This window comes from Balaenoptera physalus (assembly GCF_965194825.1).
Source record: "Balaenoptera physalus genome assembly, chromosome: 3".
NCBI lineage: Eukaryota > Metazoa > Chordata > Mammalia > Artiodactyla > Balaenopteridae > Balaenoptera > Balaenoptera physalus.
Genome location: NC_138890.1, coordinates 38,379,130 through 38,394,182, shown reverse-complemented (window position 1 = coordinate 38,394,182; position 15,053 = coordinate 38,379,130). Strand labels below are relative to the sequence as shown.

Here is a 15,053-nt window from a genome sequence, read left to right as displayed (position 1 = left end):
AGCACAGGCTCCAGACGCGCAGGCTCAGTAATCGTGGCTCACGGGCCCAGTTGCTCCGCGGTATGTGGCATCTTCCCATTATTTATTTTATACCTAGTAGGTTGTACCTCTGAATCCCCTTCCCCTATCTTGCCTCTCCCCACAACCCTTTCCCACTGGTAACTACTAGTTTGTTCTCTGTAGCTATGTCTGTTTCTGTTTTATTATATGTCATTTGTTTTATATTTTAGATTCCACATATGAGTGATAACATACAGTATTTGTCTTTCTCTGTTAGACTTACTTCACTAAGCATTTAACCCTCCAAGTCCATCCATGTTGTTGCTAATGGCAAAATTTCATTCTTTTTTATGGCTGAGTAATATTCCATTGTATATATGTACCACATCTTCTTTATCCATTCATCTGTTGATGGACATTTAGGTTGCCTCCATATCTTGGCTATTGTAAATAGTGCTGCTATGAACATTGGGGTGCACATATCTTTTTGAATTAGTGTTTTCATTTTCTTCAAATATATACCCAGGAGTAGAATTGCTAGATCATATGGTGGTTCTATCTGATCATACACTCTTGGTGTGAATCTTGGTTTAACACCTGACTTCACCACTGGACTCTTAAGTGCGTGAGGACAGGGCTGGGCCTGTTTTGCTCGCCAGTGCATGCTTCGTGTCAAGCCCAGGGCCTGGCACACAGTAAGAGTGCAACACAAAATTGTTGACTGAGTGAATGAGCAGGTGTTTAACGCAGTGAATAAATGAGCAGATGGCTTTCCTTTTGCAGAGCAATGCAGGCGCCTCTGAAAAGTTGTTTGAAAGGCAAATATAATACCAAATCTTATTCCATTTACTTTAATTACAGTACTAAGGAGGGGGAATAAATCTTGCCCTTGAAATATAATAAAGTCATATTTTAAAATCTGGACTGTCTCTTCCACTCACTTATTTTTTTTTTTTAATTAATTAATTTATTTACTTTTGGCTGCGTTGAGACTTCGTTGCTTCGCCCAGGCTTTCTCTAGTTGCGGCAAGCAGGGGCTACTCTTCGTTGCGGTGCGTGGGCTTCTCATCTCGCTGGCTTCCCTTGTTGTGGAGCATGGGCTCTAGGCACGTGGGCTTCAGTAGTTGTGGCACGTGGGCTTCAGTAGTTTTGGCTCGCGGGCTCTAGAGCGCAGGCTCAGTAGTTGTGGCACACGGGCTTAGTTGCTCCGCGGCATGTGGGATCTTCCTGGACCAGGGCACGAACCTGTGTCCCCTGCATTGGCAGGCGGATTCTTAACCACTGCACCACCAGGGAAGTCCCTCACTTATTTTTTAAAATGATAATTTCCTGATAAGACATAAGTAATTGGCTCCACCACCAACTAGCTGCTGATTGTAGACAAGTCAGTTAAACTCTGCCTGTCAGTATCTACCTTGTATGGGTCATGGGATACTGTGGGTTGGTGGTGTGAAAGCACTTTGAAAGCAAGGTCTTATTTATTATCCGTTCTTCTCAGCCTTGTTAATAACAAGAAGGAACAGGCTGCGTGCCAGAGACAGTTGAGTCGATTTGCAGGGCTGGAGGATTGAGGCCACAGAAAGAAATGAAAAGGAATGAGATTGGTTGAGAAATACTTAAGGTGGGGGGATAAAGGGGAGAGGGGGCCAGAGATCATGAAGGCTGGGGGTTTATGTCTACCAGGCTAAGCAAAAAGGGGGAGGGGACTGATGGTTTCTGAGCTGGGGAAGGTGACCTGAATAAAATCACTCTGGTGGCCAAATTCCCACATGAGGGAAGGAAAAAGAATAATCCCCCTTGGCTGGCCCTGTGGTTACATAGGAGCGATGCTGGGCGTCCCCCAGGTGACCTTGGCTGCTCAGGGCTGCAGCTCTGCAGGCAGGTCTAGAAGGCTGCACCGTGCCTGGCAGCCATGGGAGGGCAGAGCACCCGGTGAAGTCCACTGCCCAGCACAATCTGGGTTCAGTGACTGGGAGTGGGCAAGGAAGCCCCCAGGCCCAGATCAGGAGCAAAGCCAGAAGGGCAGAAGCAGGAGAGGCCCGCGATACAGGGCCCTGGAGCCAGGCAGGGAATGTGAGGAGTAGGCAGCTCAGAGGGGGCATCCTGGAGAGCCCTGCCCGGGTAAAGGGGCAGTGGCTCCACAGCAGCAGGCTGCTGGTCCCCTGCAGGAACGGGGCTCCATCGTTGCCAGCAGGCTTTTCCAGGGAGGCTGGGTTTCTAATGTAGAACCATGCTTTTGGAGGAAAAACAAAAAACAAAAACAAAAAAACCCCGCAGGTCCAACAGGACTTCTGATGGCTGTACTTGGGATTCCCATTTGTGATCCCATTTGATCCCTTCCCTTCCCCCTCCTCCTCCTAGGGAAAAAGCCCTGCAAACTCAACTAACGAATCCTCTCTCTTTATGAGGGGAAGACAGTCTCCTGTCCTGCTTACACAGAACTGCTGTTGTCAGTTAGTTCTCCCCCAGCCCCGTTCTCCTCCCTGGAGCATTTAGTAGCAGCAAAGTTGGTATTAACTGGAGTCAGCTGAAAACGAGTCATTCATTCATTCAACAAACCTCCCCTTGGTGCTGCGGACACTGTGGTGATGAACACAGAATTTACATTCCAGGGGGAGAGGCAGACTATGAGAAGTCAACAAACATAAGGTGTCAGCTTGTGATAGGCACTATGAATAAAGATAATGCAGGGAGAGGAGAGTGAGTGACTGAGTCAGTTATTTTAGTTGGAAGACCTGGAGAGGCCTCTCCACCCTCCCTCCCTGGCACGCTCTCAGTGATTTAACAAGATTTCACGGGGCTTCCCTGGCCTCACTCATGGATGCTAACGAGCAGCTGGGGGTTAGCTGAATAGCCGCAGGGATTAAAAAAGGGTTTCCCCTCCACCCTCTGGCCTCTGAAACAGGCTCAGCCCCTGCCAAGGGGAGCAGGTGCAAAGCTCAAATCCTGATTACGAGTCAGTATTCCCATCTGCCTGTACAGCTGGAAACATCTGACCGGTTGCGTCTGCTGGGAGGAAGGAGGCTGCGGGCTGCAGGACGGCGAGCAGCAGAGGCCGGGAAAGCTCCAGGCTATGGTCGTCCATCTCCTGCTCAGACTGCCTTACTCGAAGCGGAACAGACAGACACACAGGACAGGGTAAGTCAGAGTAGGCCTCACTGCACCCATGTGTCTCCCCCCGACCAGGTCCCCCCACCGACGGAAATCTTGCTATCGGATGGTCACATTTTTTGAAGGTGAAATGGCATCTCGAAATCTGGTCTTTACCAAGGCAGATAACTGTGGGAGGTGTGACTACTTCCCATCTCAAAGAGAAAAAGTTCTTACCGTGACCCACAAGGCCCTGTGTGAAATGCAGTCCCCACTCCCTGGGTGGGCTACATAATCTTGGGGGCCCAGTACAAGATGACACACTGGCCCCTGCATTATTGTGACCCCCCTGAGGACAGAGTTTTGTCTGTTTCGTTTGGATGACTGCTCTATTGCCAGTGCCTAGCCCCTGACAGAGGCTCACTGTGTGTTGTTGTTGAATAAAGGCACAGTGTTTTGAGTCATGACCCGGATGTGTTGGTAGGGTTTCTTTTAACATGTGTTAAGGATTTGCTCCGTGTCAGGCACGGGACTAAGGCAGTGGTTTTCAACGTCGGCTACAAATGAGAATCACTCCAGGAATTCTTAAAAATCCCAGTGCCAGGCTCCACCCCGCACCCATTCTATCAGAATCTAGAGAGGGAGGTATTTTTAAAGATTCCAACGTGAGGCCAAGCTTGACGACCAGGGGGCCAGCTGTATTCCATTTGTTGTCAAAGGCTGCTGTACATCGGAATCACCTGGGCAGCTTGGCTCAGATGCCTGGGGCCATCTTCAGAGATTCTGGACCAGTAAGTTTGAGAAGGGGCTGTCCTGTTAGCAAAATCCCCAGGGGCTTTTGCTGACACTAAAATGTGAGAACGTGAATTATCTTGTTGAACCCTATGTTTATGCCCATTTTACAGACAAGAAAAAAAAGAGACTAAGAGAGGTTAAGTAGTTTGTGCAAAGTAACAAGGCAGGTAACTGGCAGAACTGGGATTTGAACCCAGGGCTTCTGAAGCCGTGGTCTGGGCTTACCCATGGGCTCCCCTGCCTTTCCTCTGTGATGAAAACCCAAGTGTGCTCCAGGAATAGAGGGACAGGTTGGTTGTGAAAATTAAATAAAGATTAAGGGGGTGCATGTAATACTATTTTGAAGATGGGCAAGTTGGTATTACTACCCCCATGGGGAGGAAACAAGTCCAGCAGGGAACTGACCTTCGTCCCTAGGGTCACTCAGGCTTTAAGGGGCAGAGCTGGGCTTCCAACCCTGGTTTCTGGACTCCAGATCTGGCCTATTTCCCCCAGACCCTTAAGTTCCACATTAGCAAATGAATCACTGAGTACCTAGGGCATCCAGAATCTTTGTTGCTTGCATTTGGCGCATAGTAGGTTCTCAAGCAATGATGCCTAAATGAGTAGCCATAGGGATGGCTGGCTGGCTGGCTGGCTGGCTGGCTGGCTGGGTGGGTGGGTGAGAGAGTAAGGGAGTGAAGGGGCCTGGGTGGCACACTTGTCTCTCTGGTGGGGTTACTTTCTCTATTTTTCAATTAGGTTGGGACCGCTAGAGGGCGGGATCGGACAAGAGAAAACAGTAGCTTCACCACTGTTTCTAGGACTGGAGAAAATAATAAGTTTGTGGTGTGGATTTCAACCAAAAGGGGAGGCTCTAATTCACAGAGCAATTAAAGTGAGCAATGCTTTCCCCTGGGCTTGCAGGCCTCTGAGAACCTTTTTCAAAACCACAGGAACACGTGTGGCCACCCCTGACCTTTCTAGATTTAAAATCAACAGATCAAGGCGGGGGGGGGGGGGTCGACATCTTGGTTGGCCTGAAAAGTGGATGTTTATAGATAACAGGGAGTTTTTTAAAAAAGATGTTTTGTAGCTTCCCAGGCTTTTACAACATTGATGGGAGTTAATGTTTCGAGAAATGGTATTATGATAAGTTGTATGCTGAATTCATTTTCCGTAAATAAAACCATATATTTTCACAGATTGCTTTTTCTGCCCTATCATGGGGGCTGTGTGCTCTCGGTGGATGAACATTCTTTCCCCTTACTCCACCCACCCCCTCTCCTGTCCAGTAAGCCCTGGAGTAAGATAGAGCTGGCTTTGAATCTGGGCTATGTTGCCACTGGTTGTGTGCCACTTATGTTCTTGGAGGTCAGAGTCATCAACTGGTAAAGAGGGAGAGGAATGATACTGCAGGTTTGTCATGGGGGTTCAAAGAGAACACGTGGAAAGGTCCCAGCTTGGTGCCTCAGGCAGACCCCTTAGCACATGGGAGCCATCTTTCATGTTACACCCCTTTTGCTTGGGACCAAGGTCAAGACCAAGAAGTAGGCACAAGTCTCCTTGGGAACTCCTTCTAGCTTCTGCTCCTTCCCCTTCTCTCTTCTCCTTTTGCATGAGGCACAAAAAGTTCTGTTGTCAAAAGAACAGCTGAGTCTTCAGTGAGAATTAACTAGTTGCTCCTCCCTGGGGCTACCACTAACTCACCCCAAGATTTGTGTTTTAGGAGATACCTGAATTGGGAGAGGGACCCAGAGGAAAGAATTTCAAATGGTGACCTTTACAACTTAGTGCTAATAATCATTATAATTATAATAACATTTCCTGGCACATATGATATGGTCTGCACTGTGCTAAATGTCCTATAGGCATTATCTTCTTTAATTCTCATTACAAACCCTGTGAGGTAGGTGTTTTATTCTGTTCTTTTTACAGATGGGGAAATGGAGGATCAGAGAATTTAAGAAACTTGGGCTGAGATCACACAGCTATTAGGTGGCAAAGCTGGAGTCAAACTCAGGTCTGACTCCAAAGCTTGCCGTTGAGAAGGGGGCTGGGAATAAAATACGTGCGGCGTCATTCATGCCACTCCACGTTGACGTCATAGAGAGGTGTAGCGTGTCAGGGAAGTTGAAGGGAAGGAGAGGGCACATGTGACAGAGACCCAGAAAAACTTGATGGGGGTGGTGCCATTTGAGCAGTGCCCTGCGGATTAGGTCAGGTTCCCGCAGGCAGAGATGAGGAGGGAAGAGGGCTTTACAGGTGAAGGAATCAACAAGACCAAAGGCAGAGAGGCTGGCAAGCATGAGGTTTGTTTTGGGGACATGGATGTGTTCAGTAATGCATCACCGTATGAGGCTGGTGCTACCTATCATGATTTGCATTTTATGGAGGAGGAAAGTGAGGCACAGAGAGGGTAATTAACTTGGCTAAGGTCACACAGCTAAGTGGTAGACCTGGCATTTGACTGACTCTAGAACCTCTTTAAGGTGGAGATCACATATGATCTCAACTCAGTCACTAAGAGACTGCAGCTTCTGGGAGGATTCCAGGCCCAGAAGCACAGCCACACCCAAGGCAGCCCACCAATGTGTGCCCCACCTAGAAGTGGGTGGGGGCCAGGAGAGGGGAGAATACTGGAGAATACTGGGGAGCAGGACAACTATAGTAAGACTGTACCTTTGCACCACACCTGCCTTTCTTTTCCTCTGCCTTGGCATCTGGTTACTCTCTTGCATTCTTTTACACTGAATAATAATAATAATAGCTCATTAACCACATGCTGACCCTGATATAATAATGAGGTAAGAGGTGGAAGTTGGTTTAGAAACCTGTGGGTCACGTAGAAGATTCAAGTGCAGCCACCACTCTCCTGCTTCCCTCCCTGGTGGTTCTCTTCCTGGTGTCACAACAGCTCCAGAAAGGTCCTTGAGGCTCAGGGAGTCTGACTGGCTTGCGGGGCTTGAGACTGCTGAGCAGCCTGGGAGGCCGGATCCTGACCCCTGGCCCAGTGCTCTCTCTGTTGCCCCTGCCCTCCAGCCCTCAGAGCCTTTAGGCACTACCGCTCCCTCCTGTCTGTCCTCAGGCGGCAGTCGCCCATGGGCCCTGAATGTCCCCAACACCACCACAGATCCTGGCCTCAGGCTCTTGTCACCTGAGAACTCTGCCTAAGGGGGCAGGAACCCCAGGCCACTGGCAGATCTGTTTATGTGGGTTTTAGGATCCATGGAATCCTGACTCGTTTCACATCTGTGACCAGAAACTGCCTTGACCCTGGAGGGACATTTGTAGGGCAGGGGCATAGCCACAGAGGGACTAGGCGCAAATGGAAATCTCTTTTAGAAGAAGGTGAGGTATGAGGGGCGCCTGAGGGGATTCCCAAGGTAGTGGGGAGGGTGGAGACCCACCTCCGTGTCAGTTATTCATCCATTCACTCAGCATTCACGCATCGAACACCTATTCTGTGCCAGGCAGTGTTGAAGGTGCTACAGAAACAGCAGGGAATAAAACAGATAAAATCCTTGCCCTCATGGTCCCCCTCCCCCATTCTGCTGGAAATGAGGGGGGCAGGGGTGAGCAAATAAAGCAAATACGTAGTAAATTAGATGACGGTGACAAGTGACATGGATGAAAACAAACAGGGGAAGGGGGGCAGGGAGAGCTGGTGGGTTGGATTCTGTCTGCATATGGACCCTCTTTCTAGTTCCAGATGGAGCTAGAATCAGGTTCTCTTTCTTCTAATCAGGCAGGTCACTATTCAGAGAACCCAGATCCACTCCATTTAGGTAAAATGCAGGCAAGTCCAGTATTTGGCAGGGGACACTCAGAGCCAAAGAGGGACTTAAGGGTGAAACTGTTCTCTGCTCCATATGGGGCCAGTGCCCAGAGCTGAGCTGACAGGGTGCAGGGGGTGCGCCCAGGAAGCTGGCCCCCCCCTCAAATGGTGCGGGTGGGAACAGTACTTCTGTTAGTGGATCTCAGTGCTAAAGCGCAGAATGGACACGTGTCCTGGTGCCCCAGAGAGACAGAGGGCTTCTTGCTGGATGTTGTGGAGTTGGCCAGGCAGCTAACATGGCGGGGAATTCTGGGGCTTGGTTTTCCCTGACGCGAGGCTATAAACCCAGAATGTGGCTATAAGCCCATCACGTTGCTACATGTTAAACGGGGCTCTGGTGCCTGAACCAAATCAGCATCAGTCACCTTCTATTTAGGGCCCACAAGCATCTCCTATTTTCACAGTCCATATGGAGGCCCAAGAAACACAGATTTATGAGACAATGGCTTTCTTTTGGCGATATAGTCCCATTCTGAGTTACTGGGGGCTAGGCTTCAACATATAAATTTGGCAGGGGACACAATTCAGCCTACAGCAGATGGGCAGTGGCTAGATCAAGAAAGGCCCGGGAGCTGTGTGAAGGAGTGTGGACTTCCTCTGAAGGCAAGAGGGAGTCTCGCACAGAGTGATGATGGTCATGTTTGCATTTTACAGAGTTCTTATAGAAGCAGCGAGGGGGAAGACTTGGAGAAGGACAGGGATGGGTTCAGAAGTGCTGGGGATGCTCTCTAAGAGAACCTGGCAGAGGGGAGGTGCAGGGGGTAGAAACAACAACTTGTGATGGGTCACCTGGGGGTGAGGCGGGCAAGGTGAGTTAGATTTCTGGTTTGGACTCCTGGTTGCACCGTGGAAATCGTCACTGAGAGTCCTGGAGGAGAGCTTGGTCCAGGTGAGGGGGGCGGAGATGGGTCCAAGGTGGTGGTGGGGACATGCTGACTTTGAGGGGCCGGTGGGACATCTGACTGAGTGCAGGCTGGTCTCCAGCTCTGGAAAGAAATCTGGATTGAGACATGGATTTGGGACTCATTAGCTCTGGGGGGTAATTGAAGCCATGGGAATGGAGGAAGGAGGGATACTGGCCATAAGTTTGAATATTTGGAAGTGAGCTGAAAACTCTTCTTGTTAAAGCTGGAGATGTGTGTGCCCAGAATGACTAATGCTCTGCTGATATGGAAACCCTGCTAATTTTCATGCCCATGTTCTCCTGTCTGAGGAGTCACTGGGGGCCTGGGGTGAGGAGAGATCTCCTGTCTGAGGAGTCACTGGGTCTCCTGGGTGTTAGCTCCCTTCCTGAGGCCCGAGAGGAATCAGCTCTTGCGACTTAATGAGTCACTGGACGCCCTCCTAGCTGAGTCAGCCCAGGTCCCCCTCCTGGGAAGGGTTCCAAGTGGCTCTTGGAGAACCACCTGCCTTGTTTATCAGAGGGGTGGGAGGGCGGGGGTGTGACTCCCAGGCCAGTGAGATGCAGTGTCTGGTCTACACGGGGTCAGTAATGATGCCAGTGAACAAAAAGCATTTGCTGGGCTTTGAGGGTACATGACATAATTTTGGTAGTCATAGCACATTCGTATTTTTAAGATGTCTTTCTTGGGCTGCTTTTAAAATAATAACAGTTGACATGTATAGAGTCCTCATTGGATGCCAGCCGACGTGCAAAGCATTTCACTTGCGCTGCCAATTCATCCTCACAGCTGGACACTGTAGTTGTGCCCATTTTGCTAATGAACACACGGAAGCTCGGAGAGGGAAGGAGCTTGTGCGAGGTTGTGTGGTTTGAAGTAGAGGGGCCGGGATGTGAACCCCAGCAGGCTGATGTCAAGCCTCCCACCTTGTCACAGGGCTGCTGCCCACTGTGTTCCTTCGTGGAAGGCAGATCTTTGCCTCCCCTGTTTCCCTGGCCTCACAAACACACTCGGGGCTCATTCCTAGCTCCCTCCCACGGGCTGGCATATGACTTGGGCAAGTTGCTTACCTCTCTGTATCTCAGTCTTCCTTCTTTTGTAAAATGAGAAAATAGCTCCCACTGGAACAGGACTTTGGAGTGAGTTTAAGGATAATGAGGCATAATTAGCTCCATGCTTGGAACATAGTAAGTGTCCGTGGCAGATGGTACTGCCCAGAGATGGCCATGACAATATCTATTCCATCCCACAGGCTCCTTTTCTCATGTGATGGTGACACTTTTGCATTGACCATTGCGTTTAGATTCCCTCCACTTGAACCAGGATGTACCTTGGTAATCACCTTGGCAAACAGGGTATGATGGAAGTGATGCTAGGTGACCTCTGAGTCTAGGTCATAAAAGTGTGTGCCTGGCTCTCTCACTCTGTCTTGAGACACATGCCCAGGGAGCCATGAGCCAACATGTAAGTTGTGTGGTTACCCTGTGGCCTCCATGCTGGAGAGAGCATGTGGGGAGACCCCTCAGAGGTAGAGCCCCAGCTCTTCCAGCCCCCAGACCTTTGAGTGTGTCCAAAAAGTGTATCAACTCCTATTGGCTGTTTGGGAGTTAATGAGTGGCAATAAAGGCTAATTGGATCATCTGAGACCGGAAGGTTTGGACTGTGCAAATGAGGGACAACCAGGATGAAAGTCCTGTATGTGGCAGCCTAGGAAGGGGTGTTCATCCCTCATCTCTTCCCTGCGAGCCCTCTGTAGGCTAAGGTAATAAGGCATCCTTTGTTACATCATTTTAAACTTTTCCCAACACTTCCATATCAATAATCTCATTTCAGCCACATCATATGCCTCCAGGATGGAGTAGGACAGGGATTATTTACTCCATACGCTAGCTGGGCAAACTGAGGCACAATAAGGGGAGGTGACAAGATTCAAGGACATACATTTGGTTAGGGGCAGAGCAAAGAAAGTATATTCTCCTTGCTTTCAAAGCCTAGTTCTTCAACTTGCTAGCTGTGTGACCTTAGGCAAACTACTTAACTTCTCTGTGCCTCAGTTTTTTCATCTGTAAAGCAGGGATAAAGATGGCACTCCTTTAGAGGGTTGTGGTGAGGATTAATTTAGATATTTCATGTGAAGTGTTTAGGACATTACTAGCAGGTAGGGAAAAGCTAGGAAGTGGCTGAATTGGGGTTTCAATCAGGTAGTCTAACTCCAGACTCCACACTGGTGAGCCCAAGTCCTGGAAATTCCCACCAATCCCCCAAAAGGACGCCAGATAGCAATATCCCAGGTACTCCCACCATTTCCCGGAGAGCCTAATTTTTGAGTCCATCTTGGCCACCCTTCTCTGTTCACTGTGCCTTGAATACACGATTCCTGAACTGAAGGCAGCACCATCACCTCCTCCTTTGTTAGTGCAGCCCAAGATTTCATTGGTTTTTTTGGCAGTCACATCACACCATTGACTCATCCTGAGTCAAATCCTAAGTGTTCTTACCACAGGTGCTAGCATCAAGCTGCTTTCCTACCCATCTAGGATTGGTGCAGTTGGAGATTTAACAAATCTGACTACAGCATTGTGTAGTTTGTTAGGTTTTGCCTGTTGGTGTCTCCTGCTTGAGAAAGAACCCAGATGAGCTCCTCCTTCCTGGGTACCTGGAGATACCCTCTATGCTTCTAATATACCCTCCCTTTTCTCTTAAGTTAGTTTGAGTGGTTTGCTGTTACCTGCAGCCAAAAAAGTAAGCCGTGGACTGACTTCTGGGCAGTCCACAGGTAGGAAGGAAGGAGGTGTGGCACGGATGTCATGAGTGGTAGAGTGTGGAGAAGGCAAACACTGGGAGCTTGTGCCACGTCCCACATCCCACGTCCAAGCCCGTGGCTGGCATTGCAGTTGATCACGAGTCTTTTTCCTGCTGAGTCTGGATATGGCCTCAACTTTGATCAGCTGTCTCCTGAATAGAACAGAGACGGTGTTCTAAGAGGACACTGGCATAATTAATCAGGCGTCTAGAATATTGGTTGTTTAGGTGGCTCCCTAGCTCTCTAAATGTACTGCCATCTAACCCACATTTTCCCAGCTTGCCCACAAGGATGAAATGATATTTTTGTCATGTCTAATTTCTTGCTGAACTACAAATTCTCTAAGTGGCCACATTGCTTGATCCTACTAGTCTAGCAACGCTGTGTATGGTGCTTGCTCAGATGGTCACTGGGTGGTTGTCTCTGGACCCCACAGTGGGTGGGTGGGTCAGAGTGGATGGAACCCAGTCCCAGAGCCCAATGGGCATCACTTTTGCAGTTGGTGGTGAGATGCCAAGTGCTGTGAGGGGATATCCACCAGGTGCCTTTGCTCAGGTGACATATGGCACACGGCAGATGGACTCTGGTATGTCTACAGCTCTCTGCGTAACTCCCGCGCGGTATCAAAAGACAGTGCTGACTCAAGTGGAGGCTGAGCCACCCCCAGATGCTTTTCCACCTTGTCCTTGGATCCTGCAAGTTATGTCCTAATTGGTCCCCGTTCTTCCCCCACCTCAGTCCCTAGTCTAGGGACACCTTTCTATTCTGGGAAGAGGTAGCTTCACCCTTACTTATATTCTCTCAAATATATTGTCTATGCACAAGCCCTTCTTATTCTCCTGTGCCTAGGCTTTTGAAGCTCGAAGTTAGTCATTAACTTTTCTCTTTTCCTCTGCTTTCTTTTATGCCATCGCTTCCTTGAGGGAAGGAATGCAGACTGCCGGGCTGACCAAAACAGGAGAGAGGCACAGGGGTATGAGGATATGCCAGAATTAAAAAGCACATCGGTGCATGTTTTAGAAATGTAATCCCACTACACAGGTTATAGAAACTTCGTCAAGCCAGTCTGAGCAAATTAGGGGAGTTTATGGTAAGAGTGAAGTTTAGGGAGGGCAGGGGTAGAAATGTGTCACAAAGGACGGGGCTCAGGAGCCGGGCAGCATCGGAAGCTTGGAGGAAGGCGCTCTCACCGTTGTCACTGTGTTGGGTGCCGCAGTCTCTCATCTCTGCCCCTCTCGGAATGTCTACTTTCTTTTTTTGACATCTTTATTGAAGTGTAATTGCTTTAGAGTGGTGTGTTAGTTTCTGCTTTATAACAAAGTGAATCAGCTATGCATATACATATATCCCCATATCTCCTCCCTCTTGCATCTCCCTCCCACCCTCCCTATCCCACCCCTCTAGGTGATCACAAAGCACCGAGCTGGTCTCCGTGTGCTATTCAGCTGCTTCCCACTAGCTATCTATTTTACATTTGGTAGTGTATATATGTCCATGCCACTCTCTCACTTAGTCCCAGCTTACCCTTCCCCCTTCCCGTATCCTCAAGTCCCTTCTCTACATCTGTGTCTTTATTCCTGTCCTGCCCCTAGGTTCTTCAGAACTTTTTTTTTTAGATTCTATATATATGTGTTAGCATACGGTATTTATTTTTCTCTTTCTGACTTACTTCACTCTGTATGACAGTCTCTAGGTCCATCCACCTCACTACAAATAACTCAATTTCGTTTGTTTTTATGGCTGAGCAATATTCCATTGTATATATGTACCATATCTTCTTTATCCATTCATCTGTCGATGGACACTTAGGTTGCTTCCATGTCCTGGCTATTGTAAATAGAGCTGCAATGAACATTGTGGTCCATGACTCATTTTGAATTATGGTTTTCTCAGGGTATATGCCCAGTAGTGGGATTGCTGGGTTGTATGGTAGTTCTATTTTTAGTTTTTTAAGGAACCTCCATACTGTTCTCCATAGTGGCTGTTGGTGGGAATCAATTTACATTCCCACCAACAGTGCAAGAGGGTTCCCTTTTCTCCACACCCTCTCCAGCATTTATTGTTTGTAGATTTTTTGATGATGGCCATTCTGACCAGTGTGAGGTGATACCTCATTGTAGTTTTGATTTGCATTTCTCTAATGATTAGTGATTTTGAGCATCCTTTCACGTGTTTGTTGGCAATCTGTATATCTTCTTTGGAGAAATGTCTCTTTAGGTCTTCTGCCCATTTTTGGATGGGGTTGTTTGTTTTTTTTTTGATATTGACCTGCATGAGCTGCTTGTAAATTTTGGAGATTAATCCTTTGTCAGTTGCTTCATTTGCAAATATTTTCTCCTGTTCTGAGGGTTGTCTGTCTTGTTTATGGTTTTCTTTGCTGTGCAAAAGCTTTTAAGTTTCATTAGGTCCCATTTGTTTATTATTGTTTTTATTTCCATTTCTCTAGGAGGTGGGTCAAAAAGGATCTTGCTGTGATTGATGTCATAGAGTGTTCTGCCTATATTTTCCTCTAAGAATTATAGTGTCTGGCCTTACATTTAGGTCTTTAATCCATTTTGAGTTTATTTTTGTGTATGGTGTTAGGAAGTGTTCTAATTTCATTCCTTTCCAGGTAGCTGTCTACTTTTCCCAGCACCACTTAGGAATGCAAGAGATTTCTGTACATTAATTTTGTATCCTGCTACTTTACCAGATTCATTGATTAGCTCTAGTAGTTTTTTGGTAGCATCTTTAGGATTCTTTATATATAGTATCATGTCATCTGCAAACAGTGACAGCTTTACTTCTTTTCTGATTTGGATTCCTTTTATTTCTTTTTCTTCTCTGATTGCTGTGGCTAAAACTTCCAAAACTATGTTGAGTAATAGTGGTGAGAGTGGAGGAATGTCTACTTGACTCCTCTCTCTCAGGACTGGCTTTCATGGCTGCGGTGGGCATATGACATGTGGATCCCCAGTGCTGCCTCTAGCTCAAATGGTGCTTTTGTACCAATTAGAAAAGCTGCCATTTCACAGAAACTGTCTACTGAGGACTGTCTTAAAAACACACAAATAAGGGAGGACCACAAATGTTAATGTCCCCTCTAGAGTTGTTTAGTGAACCACTTGTAGAGTTGTGTGCTGTGACTGCAAGGATGCCTCCAGTTATCCTCAGAAGCAGCCACAGAGAAGAATCAACGTTCCTGAGTCCTAGCCCCCGAGAGAAAGAAACTTATCGGTCCAGTCTGGGCCAGGTGTCTGCCTGTCTGTGCTTCAGTCAGCTGTTGCAGGAGGCAGGCTCACCTGTACATGCATGTCTTCAGACAATTGGCTGTGAAGGTTGGGCAGATCACCCCAAAATGCACATTATAGAGGTTCATCACGTTCATGTTAGGGTACTTCTTTGGCAAATCCCCCAAATTTAACACATCATTTAAAATACTGAATTAATAAATCTCAGGATAAAAGTTCTTTAGCAGGATCAACGTGGTAGTTCCTTTTGGGGCCAGTCACTCTACAGGTCACCTAAAGCATCATTGTCTGGTGTTGTTGCTTAAAATGGGATGTATCAGCTTAAATGTCACTTCTTCGGTAAACCTTACTTGATCCCCTATAGGAAACGATGTTCCCTTCACTCAAACAAGGTAAATGAAGGGTGCTTTTCCAAA

The 15,053-nt window shown here is 47.8% G+C and overlaps 1 protein-coding gene and 1 long non-coding RNA gene across 4 annotated transcripts in view; one reads left to right on the top strand and one right to left on the bottom strand.

The window, feature by feature from the left end:
• LOC309658261 overlaps positions 1 to 15,053 on the bottom strand; it is a 477,588-nt gene that overhangs the window by 109,379 nt on the left and 353,156 nt on the right. The gene's annotated exons all lie outside the window — the stretch shown is intronic.
• LOC309658220 (uncharacterized protein) overlaps positions 1 to 15,053 on the top strand; it is a 92,250-nt gene that overhangs the window by 65,920 nt on the left and 11,277 nt on the right. For both annotated transcript variants that reach the window (XR_014262058.1, XM_082456616.1), the window contains one exon: positions 2,983 to 3,138. The gene's annotated coding sequence lies outside the window, so the exon portion shown is untranslated. The remainder of the gene's footprint in view (positions 1 to 2,982; positions 3,139 to 15,053) is intronic.